The following is a 20374-nucleotide window of genomic DNA, read 5'->3' as shown; positions in this document are numbered from 1 at the left end:
GAGGCTGCAGTGAGTCAAAATCATACCACTGCACTCCAGCCTGGGCAACAGAATGAGACCTTGTCTCAAAAAAATAAAAAATAAAAATAAAAACAGAGTTCGTTGGTTGTGAGTCTTTAAAACGCCCAACTCAGTCCCCAGATCTCCCCTGCCACCTCCAGTATTCAGGAGTTTCCTCACCATCCTACCATCCCCAGTCCTGCTCCACACAAAGTTTACTCTCTGGAGAGAGTATGCACCATAATCAGAACAGAAGGGGGAATTAAGCAATATCCCCTCCCCACATCCTCCCCCACTCAGATTCCAGAAGACTGCAGCAACCAGGGTTAGGCCCCAAGGCAGGAGAAAAGTCTCTGAGGAGCTAACCATTCCAAGAATAGTATCCCATAGCTACTTCCATTTTTGTGTTCCTCAATGTTATGGCCAAGACCTAACTTACAGTGAAATTTCACCAGTCACCAAGCTCTGCCAAGCAATTAGGTTTTTAGTGCTCCTCTCTTGAATGGTCAACCAAGGATTACTGAGAATTTCAAAACACACACCCTTTCTTGAGAAGCTGCTGGAGGATGTGCTCCAACAAAATGAGAAAGTATATCATGAAAGAAGACACAGGATACAGGAAACCCTGTATCCTACCATGGGAGAGGTAAAGCTACTCCCCAGAAAATGTGTGAAGGGAAGGCCCGGGTTGATGCTGAACAGCAGGACTAGGGCATTTCCCATCCGGAGGGAGCAGGAGAAAAGAATGCCCTGGGAGGGAGGTCTTCAAGAAAAAAATACGGAAGAGGAAAAGGAGAGTAGATAGACTATCGAATAGGTTTGAACATCTAGAAAAATTGTTTTTTGAGATGTCTTACCGAAGTTTATAAATGCAAAAATAAAAAGAAGCAATTAATTTCAAGAAAACCAAGTTGTACAAGAAAATGAAATGCTGCTACACGACTTAATATGGAATGTAATGCATATAGTCATAATAGAAACATTGAACAGGAGTTTTTTTAATTGTGTAAAAACCATATTAAGATGATTTCGATTTCCACCTAGAAAGTAGAGAGTCAGATGGGAGTATTGTTCCCATCATAACAATGGGAAAGCCAAATAATATACAAAATCTTTTTTTTTTTAGCCTACTGGAGAGCTGGGGTCACAGGCCACCAAGCAAACTGGTTTCTGGAGGTAACTAGAACACATTATCTTTGATGGATGAAACACATGATCTGTTTCATGTTTGACAGAGCACAGAGGAATAGGTAGTTGCCGCAAAAGTAGATAAGGAGAAAATGATTAGTATCTTAATGAAATCTTAATGGCTGAGCATTAGCTAGAGTGGCAGTTTACTGGGAGCCCCAGACACAAGTGTAACCTGTACCCTCACTTTCTTCCTACAGTCCTCCACTGGATGCTCATGAGAATGATGTGGAGTGGGACAGGGCCTGAGAGAGGCCCCATGGTAACATAGCCATGCAGGACATGCCAAGGGTTGAGGGTGGAGCAGGATTACCTGGAGAAGCCCATCTGCACTCTGGGCCCTGCGTGAGTGCAAGGTGGTAATTGGCTGCTACCGAGAGATAAACACCTGCACCCTGGCTTTGCTTTGATTTAAGATGCCCATCCCACAGGTCCCTGACCTGCTATAAAGCAAATGTTGACTGCTGCTGCTGGAGGAGTAGAAGACCCTCCCACCACAATGCTGCAGTGACACTAAGCAAAAGACATCAGTGCTGGGCGCCTTGGCTCATGCCTGTAATCCCAACACTTTGGGTGGCCGAGGTAGGCGAATTGCTTGAGCCTAGGGGTTCGAGACCAGCCTGGGCAACATGGCAAAACTCTGTCTCTAAAAAAAAAAAAAAAAAAAAAAAAAAAAAAAAAATTAGGCAGATGTGGTGGTGCACACCTGTAGTCCAAGCTACTTAGGAGGCTGAGGTGTGAGGATCACCTGAGCCTGGGAAGTTGGAGGCGGCAGTGAGCCGTGATAGCACCACTGTACTCCATCCTGGACAACAGAGTGAGACCCTGTCTCAGAAGAAAACCAAAAAAAAAAAAAAAGCCACTGGACACTGGCAAGGAAGAGGCAACCCATTAGTGTCCAGGATTTTGCACTGATATAAAACAGAGGGCTGCTGCTACTACTGGGAAAAGAACAGGAATCTCACTTCCACTCAAGATCCCCCAACCAATAAGGCAGAGTTTGGTTCCCATGGGGATGAAGGGGAAGAAGTCTGCCTGCACTCTAGTACCTGCACTGAATAAGAAGCAGAGGTTGTCAAAAACTGGAGGAGAAACAGGAACACTTAGAAAGCCCTACTCCTGGGGCTCAAGACTGTCTAAGGCTGAAGCTAGAGCAGGAGAATCAAGAATTCACTGCCTCCACCACAAGCCTTGCACCAAGCAACAAGTAACAGCAGTCTACTGCTGGAGAAGGGACTAGAACACAAAGAGAGATTTCCTCTGTGTTGCATGCATGCAATGCTGAGCGCGGAGTGGGGACACTGGGAAAATTCCTGTGGGACTCAAGTCCTCATGCTGAACACAATGTAGGGACAGTCCACCACTGGAGAAATTTGGAGCCTGTAGTATAGCAGGTAACTATAGAAGGTATAGAAGGTAACTACAGCAACAACAAAACCTAAATCCAGCTGGGCACTGTGGCTCATGCCTGTAATCCCAGCACTTTGGGAGGCCAAGGCAGGAGGATCATTTGAGCCCAAGAGTTCAAGATTGGCCTGGGCAACATAGTGAGACTCCATCTCTAAATAAACAGATAAATAAATAAAACTTAAACCCAAATCAACTACAGATTATATTGACTTGAGGCCTATACTACAGCCATGACATAAGAAATATTCCAATTTCTAGGCATAAATATCATTTACTTTACTACTGTTCCATTACACACAATGCCTGGTAGTTAGTCAAAGATTTTAAGACATACAGAACCAGATCTTAGAGATGGCCAAAATGTTGGAACTATCATATAGAGACAAGATAGCTCTGATAAATATGTTAAAGGGTGTAGTGGAAAAGGTAAACTTCTAAGAACAGATGGGAAATTTCAGCAGAACAATGGAAACTATTAAGGCTAGTCAAGTAGAAATGTTAGAAATAAAAAACTCGATATCAGTGATGAAGAATTCCTTCAATGGGTTTATTAGCAAACTGGACACAGCAAAGTAAAGAATCCTTGAACTTGCTCCCTCTCCCTCTCCCTCTCCCTCTCCCTCTCCGTCTCCCTCTCCCTCTCCCTCTCTTTCCACGGTCTCCCTCTGATGCCGAGCCGAAGCTGGACGGTACTGCTGCCATCTCAGCTCACTGCAACCTCCCTGCCTGATTGTCCTGCCTCAGCCTGCCGAGTGCCTGCGATTTCAGGCGCATGCCGCCACGCCTGACTGGTTTTCGTATTTTTTTGGTGGAGACGGGGTTTCGCTGTGTTGGCCGGGCTGGTCTCCAGCTCCTAACCGCGAGTGATCTGCCAGCCTCGGCCTCCCGAGGTGCCGGGATTGCAGACGGAGTCTCGTTCACTCAGTGCTCAATGGTGCCCAGGCTGGAGTGCAGTGGCGTGATCTCGGCTTGCTACAACCTCCACCTCCCAGCCGCCTGCCTTGGCCTCCCAAAGTGCCGAGATTGCAGCCTCTGCCCGGCCGCCACCCCGTCTGGGAAGTAAGGAGCGTCTCCGCCTGGCCGCCCATCGTCTGGGATGTGAGGAGCCCCTCTGCCTGGCTGCCCAGTCTGGAAAGTGAGGAGCGTCTCTGCCCGGCCGCCATCCCATCTAGGAAGCAAGGAGCGCCTCTTCCCGGCCACCATCACATCTGGGAAGTGAGGAGCGTCTCTGCCCAGCCGCCCATCATCTGAGATGAGGGGAGCACCTCTGCCCTGCCGCCCCGTCCGGGATGTGAGGAGCGTCTCTGCCCCGCCGCCCCGTCTGAGAAGTGAGGAGACCCTCTGCCTGGCAGCCGCCCCGTCTGAGAAGTGAGGAGCTCCTCCGCCCAGCAGCCACCCCCGTCTGGGAAGTGAGGAGCGTCTCCGCCCGGCAGCCACCTCGTCCGGGAGGGAGGTGGGGAGGTCAGCCCCCCGCCCGGCCAGCCGCCCTGTCCGGGAGGTGAGGGGCGCCTCTGCCCGGCCGCCCCTACTGGGAAGTGAGGAGCCCCTCTGCCCGGCCAGCCGCCCCGTCTGGGAGGGAGGTGGGGGGGTCAGCCCCCCGCCCAGCCAGCCACCCCATCCGGGAGGGAGGTGGGGGGGTCAGCCCCCCGCCCGGCCGGCCGCCCCGTCCGGGAGGGAGGTGGGGGGGTCAGCCCCCCGCCTGGCCAGCCGCCCCGTCTGGGAGGTGAGGGGCGCCTCTGCCGGGCCACCCCTACTAGGAAGTGAGGTGCCCCTCTGCCCGGCCAACCGCCCCGTCCAGGAGGGAGGTGGGGGGGTCAGCCCCCTGCCCGGCCAGCCGCCCTGTCCGGGAGGTGAGGGGCGCCTCTGCCCGGCCACCACCCCATCTGGGAGGTGTACCCAACAGCTCATTGAGAACGGGCCATGATGACAATGGCGGTTTTGTGGAATAGAAAGGGGGGAAAGGTGGGGAAAAGATTGAGAAATCAGATGGTTGCCGTGTCTGTGTAGAAAGAGGTAGACGTGGGAGACTTTTCATTTTGTTCTGTACTAAGAAAAATTCTTCTGCCTTGGGATCCTGCTGATCTGTGACCTTACCCCCAACCCTGTGCTCTCTGAAACATGTGCTGTATCCACTCAGGGTTGAATGGATTAAGGGCGGTGCAAGATGTGCTTTGTTAAACAGATGCTTGAAGGCAGCATGCTCGTTAAGAGTCATCACCACTCCCTAATCTCAAGTACCCAGGGACACAAACACTGCGGAAGGCCACAGGGTCCTCTGCCTAGGAAAACCAGAGAACTTTGTTCACTTGTTTAGCTGCTGACCTTCCCTCCACTGTTGTCCTGTGACCCTGCCAAGTCCCCCTCTGCGAGAAACACCCAAGAATGATCAATAAAAAATAAAAAATAAAAATAATAATAATAAAAAAAGAATCCTTGAACTTGATGATAGTGTAATATAAATTATCCAAATTGAAATATAAAGAGTAAGAAGAGTGAAAATAAAAATTAACGGATTACCCAAGAACTGTGCAAATGGTCTGTATATATGTAACTGGAATCCTAGCTAAAGGAGAGAGAACAGAGAAGAATAAATAGAAACAGAAAGAAAAGAAAATTGAAAATTAAAAAATGGCCAATTTTTTTCCAAAATTAATAAAAGACAGCAAGCCACAGATCCAAGAAGCTCTGCAAAACCCGATGGAATAAATGCAAAGAAAAACACATCTAGATACATCCTAGTCAAACTGCTGCAGAACCGAAGATAAAATCTTGAAGTCAGCCAGAGAAAAGAGCCATTGCACACAGAAGATAAAAGATACGAACTACAAGAGACTTCTTATCAGAAACTATCAAAACCAGATGATAATGCAGCCATATCTTTCAATAAAAATCTATCATTCTAAAACTCCATGCCCAGTGAAAATATCTTTCAAAAATGAAGACTAGGTCAGGTGCAGTGGCTCACACTTGTAATCCCTGCACTTTGGGAGGCTGAGGTGGGTAGATCGCTTGAGCCCAGGAGTTCGAAACCAGCCTGGCCAACATGGCAAAAACCCGTCTCTAGAAAATATACAAAACTTAGTCAGGAATGGTGGCATGCACCTGTAGTCCCAGCTATTCGGGAGGCTAAGGCTGGAGGATCACTTGAGTCCAGGAGGTCAAGATTGCAGTGAGCCATGATCATGCCATTGCACTCCAGCCTGGGTGACAGAGCAAGACCCTGTCTCAAAAAAAAAAAGAAGAAGGCAAAATAAGAACTTCTTCAGATGAGCAAGGAGTTTGAGAATTCATTGCCAGCAGATTGGCACTAAAATAAATATTGAAGAAAATTCTCAGGGCAGAAGAAAAGTTATGCCAGTTGGAAATTTGGACTTAAACAAAGAAATGAAGAGTATTGAAACTGGCAAAAATGTGTCAAATATAAAATAAATTACCTTGGTTTTAATATCTGTTTAATGTAAAAACAGTAACAATGCATTGTGGGGATCATAGTGTCTGTAGAAGTAGAAGTGTACCACAAAAATAGCACGACAGGCAGGATAGAGGAAATGGAAGTATTTGGTTGTGAGGTTCTTAAACTACATTTTAAGTATTGTAATGTTATTCGAAGGTAAATTGTGGAAAGTTAAATATGTGTATTTAAATCCTACAATGCCATCACAAAAAAGAGAAAATTATAAGATACAGCTAGTAAGGCAATACTAGAGATAAAATAATATTATGAAAACTGCTCAATCCAAAATAAGACAGGACAAGAAGAAAAAGAAACAAAGAACAGATGGAATACAGAGAAAACAAATAGCAAGATGGTAGATATAAACCCAATCATATAAATAATTACATTAAGCATAGTCCAAATGCTCCAATTAAAAGGCAAAAATTGTCTGACTGGATTATAAAAGCAAAACCTAACTACATACTGTCTTCAAGAAACACGTATCAAATATAAAGACACCAATAAGTTACATGTAAAATGATGGAAAAAAGATATACCAATCATAAGTGTATTAGTATAGTTTCACACTGCTATAAAGAGCCATCAAAGACTGAGTAATTTATAAAGAAAAGAGGTTTGAGTCACAGTTCCACAGGCATGGCTGGGGAGACCTTAGGAAACTTACAATCATGGCGGGAGGCGAAGGGGAAGCAAGCATGTCTTCACATGGCAGCAGGGGAGAGAGAGAGAGAAGGGGGAAGTGCTACACACTTTTAAACCATCAGATCTTCTGAGAACTCACTCACTATCAGGAGAACAGCAAGGGGGAAATCTGTCCCCATGATCCAATCACCTTTCACCAGGTCCCTCCCCAACATTGAAAAATTACAGTTCAACATGAGATTTGCATGGGGACCCAGAGCCAAACCATATCAATAAGTAAGAGGGAATAGCTATATTAATATCTGAAAAAGTAAACTTCAGGATAAGGAATTTTACCAGGGATAAAGATTATACAATGCTAAAGACTAATTCGTCAAGAAAATGTAACAATCTTTAATGTGTGTGCACCTAATAACAGAGTTTTGAAAAATAAAGCAAAAATTGATAACACTAAAAGGAGAAATTGACAGACCAACACTTATAGTTGCAAAATGCAATATTTGTCTCTGAGTAATTGCTAGAAGTAGACAAAAATTGATATAGAAGATATATCAGTCCATTCTCATGCTGCTATGAAGAAATACCCAAGACTGCGTATATAATCATGGAGGAAGGCACCTCTTCAAAGGGTGGCAGGAGAGAGAATGGCTAGCAGGGGAAAAACCAGATGCTTATAAAACCATCAGATCTCATGAGAACTCACTCACTATCACGAGAGCAGCATGGGGGAAACTGCCCCCATGATCCAATCACTTCCCATCAGTCCCTCCCATGACACATGGAGATTATGGGAACTACAATTCAAGATGAGATTTTGGTGGGGATGCAGCCAAACCATATCAGAAGACATGAACAACACTATTAACTATCTTCTTTATATTTATAGAACACTCTCCTAATTACGCGAAATACATATTCTTTTCAATTACAACAGGAAACATTCACAAAAATAGACCATATTCTGGGCCATAAAATAAATCTCAATAAATGTAAAAGGATTAAAAGCACACAAAGTAAGTTCTGTAACCACCAGGAACTTAAACTAGAATTAAAAAACATAAAGAGGCCTCAAAAAATCCTCCAAATATTTGGAAATTAAATAATACACTATTAAGTAACCCATGAGTCAGAGACAAAATCACAAGGGAAATTATAAAATATATTCAACTGAATAAAAATGAAAACACAACATAATATTTATGGGATGCAGCTAAAGCAGTGCTTAGAGAAAAATTTATAGCATTAAACGCTTACATTAGGAAAGATGAAGGATTTCAAGTCAGTGATCTATGCTTCCACCTTAATAAATATAAAAAGAAGAGCAAACTAAGCATAAAATAAGCAGAAGGAAAAATAATAAAGATAAAATTATGGCCGAGCGTGGTGGCTCACGCCTGTAATCCCAGCACTTTGGGAGGCCAAGGTGGGCGGATCACAAAGTCAGGAGATTGAGACCATCCTGGCTAACACGGTGAAACCCCGTCTCTACTAAAAATACAAAAAGTTAGCCGGGCATGGTGGCAGGTGCCTGTAGTCCCAGCTATTGGGGAGGCTGAGGGAGGAGAATGGCATGAACCTGGGAGGCAGAGCTTGCAGTGAGCTGAGATTGCGCCACTGCACTCCAACCTGGGCAACAGAGCAAGACTCCGTCTCGAAAAAAGAAAAAAAAAAAGGATAAAATTATAAATCAATAAAATAGAAAATGGAGTAGAGAAAAATTAATGAAACCAAAAGCTGGTTATTTGAAAAGCTCAATAATATTGATAAGTCTCTAGGCAGAATGATAAAGGGGAAAAAAGGACAAAGTACAATGACCAGTTATCAGCAATAAAAGAGGGGCTATCACTACAGAACCTGCAGATATTAAAAAATAGGAGAATAATATTAACAATTTATGGCAATAAATTACATAACTTAGGTGAAATGAAAAAAAATTCCTTGAAATACACAAACTACCAATGCTTACTCAAGAAAAAATAGAAAATAGGAATAGTCCTTCATTGACTAAAGGAATTGAATTTGTAATTTAAAAATCTTCCCACGAAGAAACACCAGGCCCAGATGGCCTCACTGATTAATTCTTCCAAACATTTAAAAAAGTTATAATATCAATTCTACAGAAACTCTTACAAAAAAATGGAAGACAAAATAAGTAATGATAACAATCCTAAATGTATTCCTTTAGAAAATAGAAGAGAAAATGCTTCCAAATTCATTTTAGGAGGCTAATATTACTGTATACCAAAACTAGCCACAGACATTACAAGGTAACTACAGACCAACACCCCTCATGAATATAGATCCAATTCCAGTTAAAATCACTGCGGGATATTTTTTAGAAAATGACAAGCTGACTGTAAAATTTATATGTAAAAACAAAGGATCTTGAATTGACAAAACAATTTTGATAAAGAAGAATGAAGTTGGAGGAGTCACACTACCTGATTTCAAGGCTTACTATAAAGCTACAATAATCAAGACAGTGTGTTACTGGCATAAGGACAGATACAGAGATGAATAGAACAGAATAGAGAGTCCAAAAATTTGTTCATATATTGATTTTTGTCGATTAATTTTTGACAAAGATGCAAAGATAATTCAGTAGAGAAAGGATAATTGATTCAACAATTAGTGATGGAACAATTGGATATCTCATGCCAAACAAAAAAGCCATCTTGAATACATATCTTGAAGCACATACAAAATTTAACTCAGAATGGATCACAGATGCAAATAACAAGACGAAAACTGTACAGGTATACCTGGCTTTATTGCATTTCGCAAATCTTGTGGGTTTTTTTACAAATTGAAGATTGCAGCAACCCTGCATCAAGGAAGTCTATCTGCACCATTTTTCCAATAGTAAGTGTTCACTTAATGGCTGGGTCCTGTTTTGGTAATTCTCATAATATTTCAAACTTTTTCATTATTATTATACCTGCTGTGGTGATCTGTGAACAGAGATCTTTGATGTTACTATTGTAATTGTTTTGGAGTACCACAAACTGCGCCCATATAAGATGGCAAACTTAACCAATAAATGTATGTGTTTTGACTGCTCCACCAACTAGCTGTTCCCCTGTCTCCCTCCCTCTTCTTGGGCCTCCCTATTCTCTAGGACACAACAATATCGAAATCAGAACAATGAATAACTCTACAATGGCCTCTTAAGTGTTCAAGTAGAAGAAAGAGTCACACATCTCTCATTTTAAATCAAAAGCTAGAAATTTTAAGCTCAGTGAGGAAGACACATGAAAACCCAGATAAGCCAAAAGCGAGGCTTCCTGCACCGAATGGTTCACAAAGTTATGAATGCAAAGGAAAAGCTCTTAAAGAAAATTTAAAGTGCTACTCCAGTGAACACATGAAGCAAAACAACCTTATTGCTGATATGCAGAAAGCTTCAGTGATCTGGATAGAAGATCAAACCAGCCCCCCGGCCAATGTTCCCTTAAGCCAAAGCCTAGTTCAGAGCAAGTCCCTAACTCTTCAATTCTATGAAGGCCAAGGTGGGTGAGGAAGCTGAAAAAACGTGGAAGCTAGCAGAGGTTGGTTCATGAGGTTTCAGGAAAAAAGCCATCTCCATGACATAGCAGTACAAAGTGAAACAGCAAGTGCTGATGGAGAAGCAAGTTATCCACAAGAACTAGCTAACATCATGCATGAGGGTGGCTACATTAAACAACAAAATTTCAGTGTAGATGAAAGAGCCTCATATTGGAAGCAGATGCCATCTAAGAGTTTCATAGCCAGAGAGAAGAAATCAATGCCTGGTTTCAAAGCTTCAAAGGACAGGCTAACTCCCTTGTTAGCGGGTAATGCAGCTGGTGACTTTCAATGGAAGCCAATACTCATTTAACATCCTGAAAATCCTAGGTCTCTTAAGAGTTATGCTAAATCTATTCTGCCTGTGCTCTACAAATGGAATAACAAAGCCTGGATGATAGCAATCTATTTATAGCATAGTTTCCTGAATATTTTAAACCCACTGTTAAGACCTACTACTCAAAAAAAAAAAGATTTATTTCAAAATATTTCTGATCATCGACAATGTACCTAGTCACCCAAGAGCTCTGATGGAGATGCACAAGGAGATCAATGTTGTTCTCGTGCTGCTAACACAACATCCATTCTGCAGCCCATGGATCAAGGAGTCATTTCGACCTTCAAGTCTTATTATTTAGGAAACAAATTTTATAAGGCTATAGCTGTCATAGATAGTGATTTCTCTGATGGATCAGGGCAAAGTAAATTGAAAATCTGGAAAAGATTCACCCTTCTAGATGCTGCAAGAACATGTGATTGTGATTCACGGGAAGAAGTCAAAATATCAACATTAACAGGAGTTTGGAAGAGGTTGATTCCATGCTTCATGGACGACTTTGAGGGGTTCAAAACTTCAGTGGGGAAAGTAATTACAGATGTGATTAGAATAGCAAGAGAACTAGAATTAGTAGTGGATCCTGAAGATGTGACTGAATTGCTGCAGTCTCATGATCAAACTTGAATGGATGAGGAGTCGCTTCTCACAGATGAACAATGAGTGGTTTTTTGAAATGGAATCTACTCCTGGTGAAGATATGGTGAACACTGTGGAAATGACAACAAAAGATTTAGAATATGAAATAAATGTAGTGGATAAAGCCCCTGCAGGGTTTGAGAGGACTGACTCCAATTTTGAATGAAGCTCTACCATGAGTAAAATACTATCAAACAGCATCACGTGCTACAGAAAAACATCTCATGAAAGGAAGAGTCAATTGATGTAGCAAACTTCACCGCTGTCTTAAGAAACAGCCAGCCACCCCAACCTTCAACCACCACCACCTTGATCAGCATCAAGGCAAGACCTTCCACCAGCAAAAAAGCGTGTGATTTGTTGAAGGCTCAGATAGATTGCTAGTACTTTTTAGCAATAAAGTGTCCTTTAACTAAGGTATGTACATTTTTAGACATAATGTTTTTGCACACTAAATAGACTACAGTATAATGTAAACATAACTTTTTTCATGTGTGAGACAGTCTCGCTCTGTTGCCCAGGCTGGAATGCAGTGGTGCGATCTCAGCTCACTGCAGCCTCCGCCTCCACCTCACAGGTTCAAGCGATTCTCCTGCCTCAGCCTCCCGAGTAGATGGGATTACAGGCACACACCACCATGCTCGGCTAATTTTTGTATTTTTAGTAGAGATGGGGTTTCACCACGTTGGCCAGGATGGTCTCGATCTCCTGACCTCATGATCCGCCCGCCTCGGCCTCCCAAAGTGCTGGGATTACAGACATGAGCCACCGTGCCTGGCCGTAAGCATAACATTTATATGCACTGGGAAACCAAACAATTTGTGTGACTCACTTTATTAGCATATTTGCTTTACTGTGGTGGTCTAAAACCAAACCCACAATATCTCCAAGATATGCTTGTAAAACTCCTTGGAAAAAACAAAAAAGAAAATCCTTCTGACTTAGGTTATGCAAAGATTTCTTAGAAACAACACCAAAAACATGATCCATGGCAACAACAACAACAAAAAACTGATAAGTTGAATTTCATCAAAATTAAAACTTCTGCTTTTTGAAAGTCATGGTTAGCAAAACGAGAAGATAAGCCACAGACTGGGAGAAAATATTTACAAACACATATCTGATGTTTTTAAAAAATTGTATCTGGACTACATAAAGAACTCTTACACAACTAGTAAGAGGACAAACAACCCAATAAATATAGGAAAAGATTTGAACAATCACTATACCAATGAAGATGTATAGATGGGCCGGGCGCGGTGGCTCATGCCTGTAATCCCAGCACTTTGGGAGGCCGAGGCGGGTGGGTCACCCAAGGTCAGGAGTTTGAAACCAGCCTGGCCAACATGGTGAAACCCCTGTCTCTACTAAAAATACAACAATTAGCCAGGTGTGGTAGCATGTGCCTGTAATCCTAGCTACTCAGGAGTCTAAGGCAGGAGAATTGCTTCAACCCAGGAGGAGGAGGCTGTAGTGAGCTGAGATCATGCCACTGCATTTCAGCCTGGGTGACAGAGCTGGAACTACATGTTAAAAAAAAAATGTATAGATGCAAATAAGCACATGAGAAACACTCAATATCATTAGTCATTAGAGAAATGCATATAAAAACCACAATGAGATATCACTACACACCTTCTAGAATGACTAGGATTAAAATGGTAATACAAAGTATTATGAGGATATAGAACAGCTGGAAGCCTCATTCATTTCTGGAGGGAATGTAACATGGAAGTGGAATCTAGAAAAGTCAAAACTATTGGATCAGAGAACAAATCAGTAGTTGCCAGGGAGTAGGGAAAAGATATTAACTACAAAAGGGCCTGAGACGGCTTTTCAGGGGACAGCAATGTTCTATATTTTGATTGTAATATACATGTATACATGGCCGTACACATCTGTCAAAATGCAAAAACTCCTCTCCAAAAGGGTGAATTTTATTGTATGTATACCTCTATAGACAAGACTTTAGAAATCCAATCAAAAAACATATTAAGAGGATGAAGAAGAGGAAATAGGGGAGGGAGGGCAAGAGAACTGATGATCCTCCTCTTAGAAGAAAGGAAGTCAACAAAAACTTGCAAGGCTTCAAGAGGGAGAGCCACAAAACTCAAAATATGTGTTTGATGGTAGTGGCAGAGGAAAGTAGTTAAGAACATGAGTTCTCACTTTTCCACCATTGGATCTGCAAAGATCTGAAATATGATAGCACCCAGTGAGTCTGTAGGGACAGGCACATTCCTGCACTCTCTGTCTAAGATCTGAGCCTCATCTGCAAGGGGACGGCTTAGCAACACATTCGAACTTTACGTTCTGAATATCCTTTAAGCCAGGAAACTCATTCTTATGAATTTATCCTATGGAAAGAATAGGGCAAGCCAGGATTACACACATACAAGAATATTTAGAATAGTATTGTTAATAAAGAAAAGTTGAAAGCTATGTGAATGTCTATCAATAGAGGAATAAATAAATTACACTCCAATGCCGTTCTGGAAAACAGTTCGACGGTTTCTTATAAAACTAAACATGTACCTATCATATGACCCAATAATTGCACTCTTGGGCTTTTATCCCAGAGAAATGAAACCTCGTGTTCACACAAAAACCTGTATATGAACAGTCATAGCAGCTTTATTCATGATAGCCTCAAAGTGGGTGAAAATGGTTAAATGGTGGTGCCTTTACACTCTGAAATACAATTCTCAGCAGTTAAAAAAATGAATTTCTAAAAAAAAGCTACTGACACACACAACTTGGAGGGATCTTAAAGGAATTATCATGAGCCAAAAAAAAAAAAAAAGCCAATCTCAAAATGTTGCATGCTGTGTGATTCAATTTATTTAACAGTCTTGAAATGACGAAATGATAAAGATGGAGAACAGATTAGTGGTTGCAAAGGGTTAGGGAGGGGGAGTGTGTTTCTTTAAAGGTCTCGCATAAGGGATCCTTGTGGCGATGGAACAGTTCTGTGTCTTGATCGTGGTGTTGTTTACAGGAATCTTTTATTTTATCATGTCATAAAATTGCAAGGAAAACCATTTGGCAGTTTCTTATAAAGTTAAAATATACTTACCAAAGAACCGGCATACATAAATGAGTGAGTATAATACGGAATGAAGTCTGTGAACTATACCAAAGATAATTTCCTGGCTTTGATATTATACTATAGGCATGCAAGATGTTACTACTGGAGAATAAGTGAAGGGTATACAAAACGTTCTGTACTATTTTTTGCAACCTTCTGTGCATTTATAATTTTCTCAAAATTAAAAGTTAAAATATGCAACAGATTGTCATTTCACTATTAAGAATTATGTGTATTATTTAAAAAAAAAAAAAAAAAAAAAAAGATGTGTATAGCCAGGCGCCATGGTTTGCACCTGTAATCCTAAACTAAGGCAGGAGAATCGCTTGAGGCCAGGAGTTCAAGACCAGCCTAGGCAACATAGCGAGACCCTTTCTCTAAAAAATATTTTGAGGCCAGGCGTGGTGGCTCATACCTGTAATCCCAGCACACTGGGAGGCCTAGGTGGGCAAATCACTTGAGGTCAGGAGTTCAAGACCAGCCTGGGCAACATGGAAAAACCCCATCTCTACTAAAAATATAAAAATTAGCCAGGCGTGTTGGCACACGTGTAATCCTAGCTACTCAGGAGGCTGAGGCAAGAGGATTGCTTGAGTCCAGTAGTTCAATGCTTCAGTGAGCTATGATGGCACCTCTGCTCTCCAGCCAGGACGACAGAGTGAGACTCTTCTCCAAAAACAAAAAACAAAAAACAGGCTGGGCGCAGTGGCTCACGCCTGTAATCCCAGCACTCTGGGAGGCCGAGGCAGGTGCGGATCACAAGGTCAGGAGATTGAGACCATCCTGGTCAACATGATGAAACCGCGTCTCTACTAAAAATACAAAAAAATTAGTTGGGTTTGGTGGCAGGCGCCTGTAATCCCAGCTACTCAGGAGGCTGAGGCAGGAGAATCGCTTGAACCCAGTAGGCGGAGGTTGCAGTGAGCCGAGATCGCGCCACTGCACTCCAGCCTGGCGACAGAGCGAGACTCCGTCTCAAAAAAAAACAAAACCAAAAACAAACAAAAAACAAAGCCATGTAAAAGAAGAGCACAGCATATCGCTGAGTGGAAAGGACAGGTTGAAAATAACACACATAATCTCATTTATGAAAAATTATGTTTGTATGCATGCTGAAGCATATTGGGAGCTCTAGAAGGGTGGCCACCAAAATGTTAATAATGCTTTTTTGAGGGGAGAGGTTTTTTCAAAACTTCCTTTTATATTTTCTGTATTGTTTAAATTTTCTACAACAAACATATTACCTTCATGACAACAAAAAAAAAACACAAATATTTTAATAGGATTTTTAAATGCTCCAAATGACTATCAATATGGAAGAAATAATAGTGGCATATTGCTCATGAAAGACAGAAAGCACACTGCAAAACAACCTAATCCCATTCTTGAAAAAAAAATCCATATATTTTATTACATGCAAAATCTGGACAGGCCAGGTGCAGTGGCTCACACCTGTAATCCCAGAACTTTGGGAGGCCAAGGCGGGAGGATCACTTGAGCCCAGGCGATGGAGACCACCCTGGGCAACACAGCAAGACCCCCATCTCTACAAAATATTAGCTGGGCACGGTGGCGCACACCTGTAGTCCCAGCTACTCGGGAGGCTGAGGTGGGAGGATCACTTGAGCCCGAGAGGTTGAGGCTGCAGTGAGCTATGATTGTGCCATTGCACTCCAGCCTGGGTGACAGATCAAAACCCTGTCTCAAAAACAAAAAACAGAAACCAAATAAGAAAACACTGGAGTGGGGAAGGTTTTTCTAGCTATGACTCAAAATCCAGAAGCCAAAAGAGAAAATACAGATACATTTTATTACATAAAAATTATTTAAAAAGACACTTCTACCTGGCCAAAAGAAGGCCATATGTAATGTTAAAAGACAAATGACAAATTAGGAAAAATATTTGCATGTAATAGTTTTATATATGTATAATAGACAAGAGCTGATTTCCCTATTATGTAAAAGTTTCTAGAAATTGATAAGGAAAAGTCTAACCCAATATAAAAATGGGCAAATGGCGGGGCGTGGTAGCTCATACCTGTAATCTCAGCGCTTTGGTAGGCCGAGGCAGGAGGATCATTTGAGCTCAGGAATTCGAGACCAGCCTGAGCAACATAGCAAGATCTTGTCTCTACTAAAAATCAGAAACATTAGCCGAGCATGGTGCCATGCACCTAGTAGTTTCAGCTGCGTGGGAGGCTGAGGTGAGAGGATCACATGAGCCCAGGAGTTTGAGGCTGCAGTGAGCTATGATGGTGGCACTGCACTCCAGCTTGTGTGACAGAATGAGACCCTGTATCAAAAATAAATAAATAGAGCCAGACACGGTGGCTCACACCTGTAATCCCAGCACTTTGGGAGGCCGAGGCAGGAGGCTCACCTGAGGTCAGGAGTTCAAGACCAGCCTGGCCAACAAGGTGAAACTCTGTCTCTACTAAAAATACAAAAATTAGCCAGGCGCAGTGGAGCATGCCTGTAATCCCAGCTACTCGGGAGGCTGAGCCAGGAGAATCGTTTGAACCCGGGAGGCAGAGGTTGCAGTGAGCAGAGATCACATCACTGCACTCCAGCCTGGGTGACAGAGCAAGACTCCGTCTCAAAAAATAAAAATAAATAAATGGTGAACTCGCACATGTGAGAAATAATATAAGCACAGCTACATTGTTTGTAAGAGCAAATAACTAGAACCAGCACAAATATCTATGAACAGGGGACTAATTAAATAAACTGTAACTTATTCCTACAACATTAGAATATGCAGATGAACAGGTGGAAGCTCTCCTCTTATTGACATGGAAAGCTCTCCAAGACGTATTTTCAAGTGAAAAAGCAAAATGCAGAATAGTTTGTAGAGTATGCAACTTATTTCATCAACTGGGGCACTTTTGTATCAACTGGCACATCCAAGCCCAGCTATTGTAGAGACGTGGTTTCAGCATGTTGCCCAGGCTGGTCTCCAACACCTGGGCTCAAGCGATCCTCCCGCCTCAGCCTCCCAAAGGGCTGGGATCACAGGAGGAAGCCACCAAGCCCAGTCTCCACTCCAGTGACATGAAGGAATTTGCCTGTTTCTTCCAGTACTTTTACAGATTCATTTTTCCAATTGAAATCTCCAGTCCATTTGCATTGATACTGGGATGCACTGGGAGATATAAATCCAATTTCATTTCTTCTCCAGGTGGTCACCCATTTTTCTTAACATGAATTTTTTTAATATATATGTTTATTTTTAATATGAAATAGAGACTCTGGAGTCACAGAGGACTGGGTTCTTATTTATTTGGTTATTTGGTTATTTATTTGGCTGTGTTATTTACTTACCCTCTCAGAACCTCAGAGAAAAGACAAGGGACAAGATTTGGGGGAGCCGGGTGCGGTGGCTCATGCCTTAATCCCAGCACTTTGGGAGGCTGAAGCAGGAGGATCACTTGAGCCCAGGAGTTTGAGACCAGCCAGAGTAACATAGGGAGACCCCATCTCTACAAAATTAAACATTAAAAAACCTAACCCAGCATGGTGGCATGAGCCTGTGGTCCCAGCTACTTGGGAGGCTGAGATGGGAGGATTACTTGAGCCTGGGAGCCATGATTGCGACACTGCACTCTGGCCTGGGTGACAGAGTGAGACTCTGTCTCAAAAACAAAACAAAACAAACAAACAAACAAAAAACAGAAAGGTTTGGGGAGGCAAAAGAAGCTACTGAAGGAAATCATTCAGGAGAGATAACTCAGGCCCAGTAGTGGAGGACCTGACAGCACAGAAAGGATCTTGGGCCAATTTGTCCACCCCTTCACTATACTGTTGGTGAAACTGAGGCCCAGAGAGATAGATGGATTTGACCTGCAAGGTGTAAGACCAGGCTCTTACCCCCACTGGTTCCAGGCAGGCACTGAAGGAAGAAGAGCCTGACCCTACCACACAACTGAAGAAATTGAGGCCAAAGCAGAAGTGATACCTCCCCCAGGCACTCCAGATAGAAGCTGTGGTTTCCACCCCCTTTCCCAGGAGCAAACCACGGTCTTCACTTCTGCTTGCAACCTCCAAATTCCCCTCCACATCCCTTCAGAGAGGTCACCATGCACCATCCCCCCACACGCTGAGCCATTTCATTTTCCACCCTGCAATTCATTATTTGTGGCCTTCTAGGAAACAGCAATCCTTTACCTGACTTCCAGGATGGTTCCAGTTGATGGTGGGGAAACCGAATACTGCGTAAGAGGAGTCTGCTTGAGGTTCTACAGCAGGCCAGTGGGCAAGCTGGGACTCAAACCCAGGCCTCCACGGTCCAGGGCACTACCCCCTGCACACTGCAGCCTCCCAAAGATGGTTGGGCAGCTGAGTTGCTTTGCAGACAAGTAAGACTCTATTTAGGCCAATAGAGAAATGAGGAGCTGTGGAGCACAGGACAGAGCCTTTGGAAGATGAGAATTTGATAACCAGTTCCAGTATTCAGTGCCTAGGCTGTGTGACACTGGGCAGGCACCTGACCTCTCTGTGTCTCAGGTTTTCTCATCTGTAAAATGAGGCCAAGGAAATCTATTTCCCAGAAAGAGAAATTCAAACAACAATTTCCCTGATCCTCTCCTGGGAATCAGGCCCTGAGAAAGGTCCAGGGCTCTGATCAAAGTCCTTGGCCAGGAATACATCTGAGCACAAGGCTTGGGAACCCTTGCCTTCCTCCCTACAGCTGACCATGCACCCCCGAAGCCCACCTCTCCCCAGCAGCACGAGGGCCTACTGAGCCAGCCATTCTCCGCACACAGCCCCACCTGCCCCTGCCAACCACAGTCTGGAGCCCCTGCCCCTGGCCTGGGTGAGGAATCAATCAACCTGTGGTCTCTGCAAAAAAGCACTAAGAGGCCAGGCACGGTGGCTCACGCCTGTAATCCCAGCACTTTGGGAGGCCAAGGCAGGTGGATCACCTGAGATCAGGAGTCCGAGACCAGCCTGACCAAAGTGGTGAAATCCCGCCTCTACTAAAATTACGAAAATTAGCCAGGCATGCTGGCTGGTGCCTGTAATCCCAGCTACTCAGGAGGCTAAGGCAGGAGAATCGCTTGAACCTGGGAGATGGAGGTTGCAGTGAGCCGAGATCGCACCACTGCAGTCTAGCCTGGGCAACAAAGCAAGACTCCGTCTCAAAAAAAAAAAAAAGCCCTAAGAAACGCTATAGTAACCCTATTTCCCAGGCTGGGAAAGAGAGGCCACCCTGGAGCCCAACAGGAAGTCTGTGACCAAGCCAGCAGCAGGTCCATTTCCCCGAGACATGCTGTCCCCAGGATCCAATCCAGGTCACTCTGAAAGGAGCTGCTCCCGCTCCAGATTGCCAAGCACAAACTGTGTGCCAGGTCCTCTACTGAGCCCCTGACAGCCATCCAAGGTGCAGGTTCCCAGACTCACCCCATTTTACAGATGAGAAACTGAGGTCCAGAAAAGAAACCTCTCTTCACTTGTCCCAGACCTCGTGGGGAAGCTAAGATTCGAGACCCATGCCTAACCACTTCTTAATTTAAATTGCCCCTCCTTCCAAAAGCACAGATCTCTACATTGCCGCAGATGTGGAGCTGCCAACCAGAAAGGGAAGGAGGGTGGGTCCCCAGCTTGCTCACCAGGATATCACCAGGCCTGTGCCCACCTGGACATGGGGATGGCCAGTGCCCACTGAAGGGCCTGTGGATAAGGACATAGAACTGGGCAGGGGAGAGTGGGGAGAGGCCCAGAGGAGGCTGACCTGAGAAGCTGCCGCTGCCGTCTCAGCTGCTGTCTCGGCTGCTGTCTTGTAGCTTCTGCAGGAAGAAGGGGAAGTCGGGAGGCGTCTGTGGGTGGCCTCTCCCTTCGTCCCACACCTGCACCCCCACTGCACTTCTCTCTGCTCCCTTCACCCCAGGCCCAGGCACCACACTCTCACTTCACTTCTTCTTTCACCAGCAGCAGCCTCTTTGCTTCCTTCGAGCTGTCGGTCATGCCCTGGTCACCCTTTGAGGGTATCACCCCGTAGAGTCTGCAGCCACTTCTTGGGGTGGCTGCTCCTCTGTGGAGGTGCTCAAGGACATGGCAACGTGGCCTTATG

At 43.8% G+C, this 20374-nt stretch overlaps 1 protein-coding gene across 5 annotated transcripts in view; it reads right to left on the bottom strand.

The window, feature by feature from the left end:
* Positions 1-20150, bottom strand: part of ADGRG5 (adhesion G protein-coupled receptor G5) — a 37389-nt gene extending 17239 nt beyond the window's left edge. For 2 of the 5 annotated variants that reach the window (XM_063700238.1, XM_063700239.1), the window contains exon 1: positions 18469-18942. The gene's annotated coding sequence lies outside the window, so the exon portion shown is untranslated. Of the gene's footprint in view, positions 1-18468; positions 18943-20035 lie in introns of those variants that run through there. The other 3 variants (XM_055364352.2, XM_004057708.4, XM_063700240.1) reach the window with 3 other exon arrangements.
* Between the last annotated feature and the right edge of the window lie 224 nt (positions 20151-20374).

The sequence above is a fragment of the Gorilla gorilla genome, chromosome 18 (assembly GCF_029281585.2).
Source record: "Gorilla gorilla gorilla isolate KB3781 chromosome 18, NHGRI_mGorGor1-v2.1_pri, whole genome shotgun sequence".
Taxonomy (NCBI): domain Eukaryota; kingdom Metazoa; phylum Chordata; class Mammalia; order Primates; family Hominidae; genus Gorilla; species Gorilla gorilla.
The sequence above is the reverse complement of the archived record's forward strand: the minus strand, read 5'-3'. Positions and strand labels throughout refer to the sequence as shown.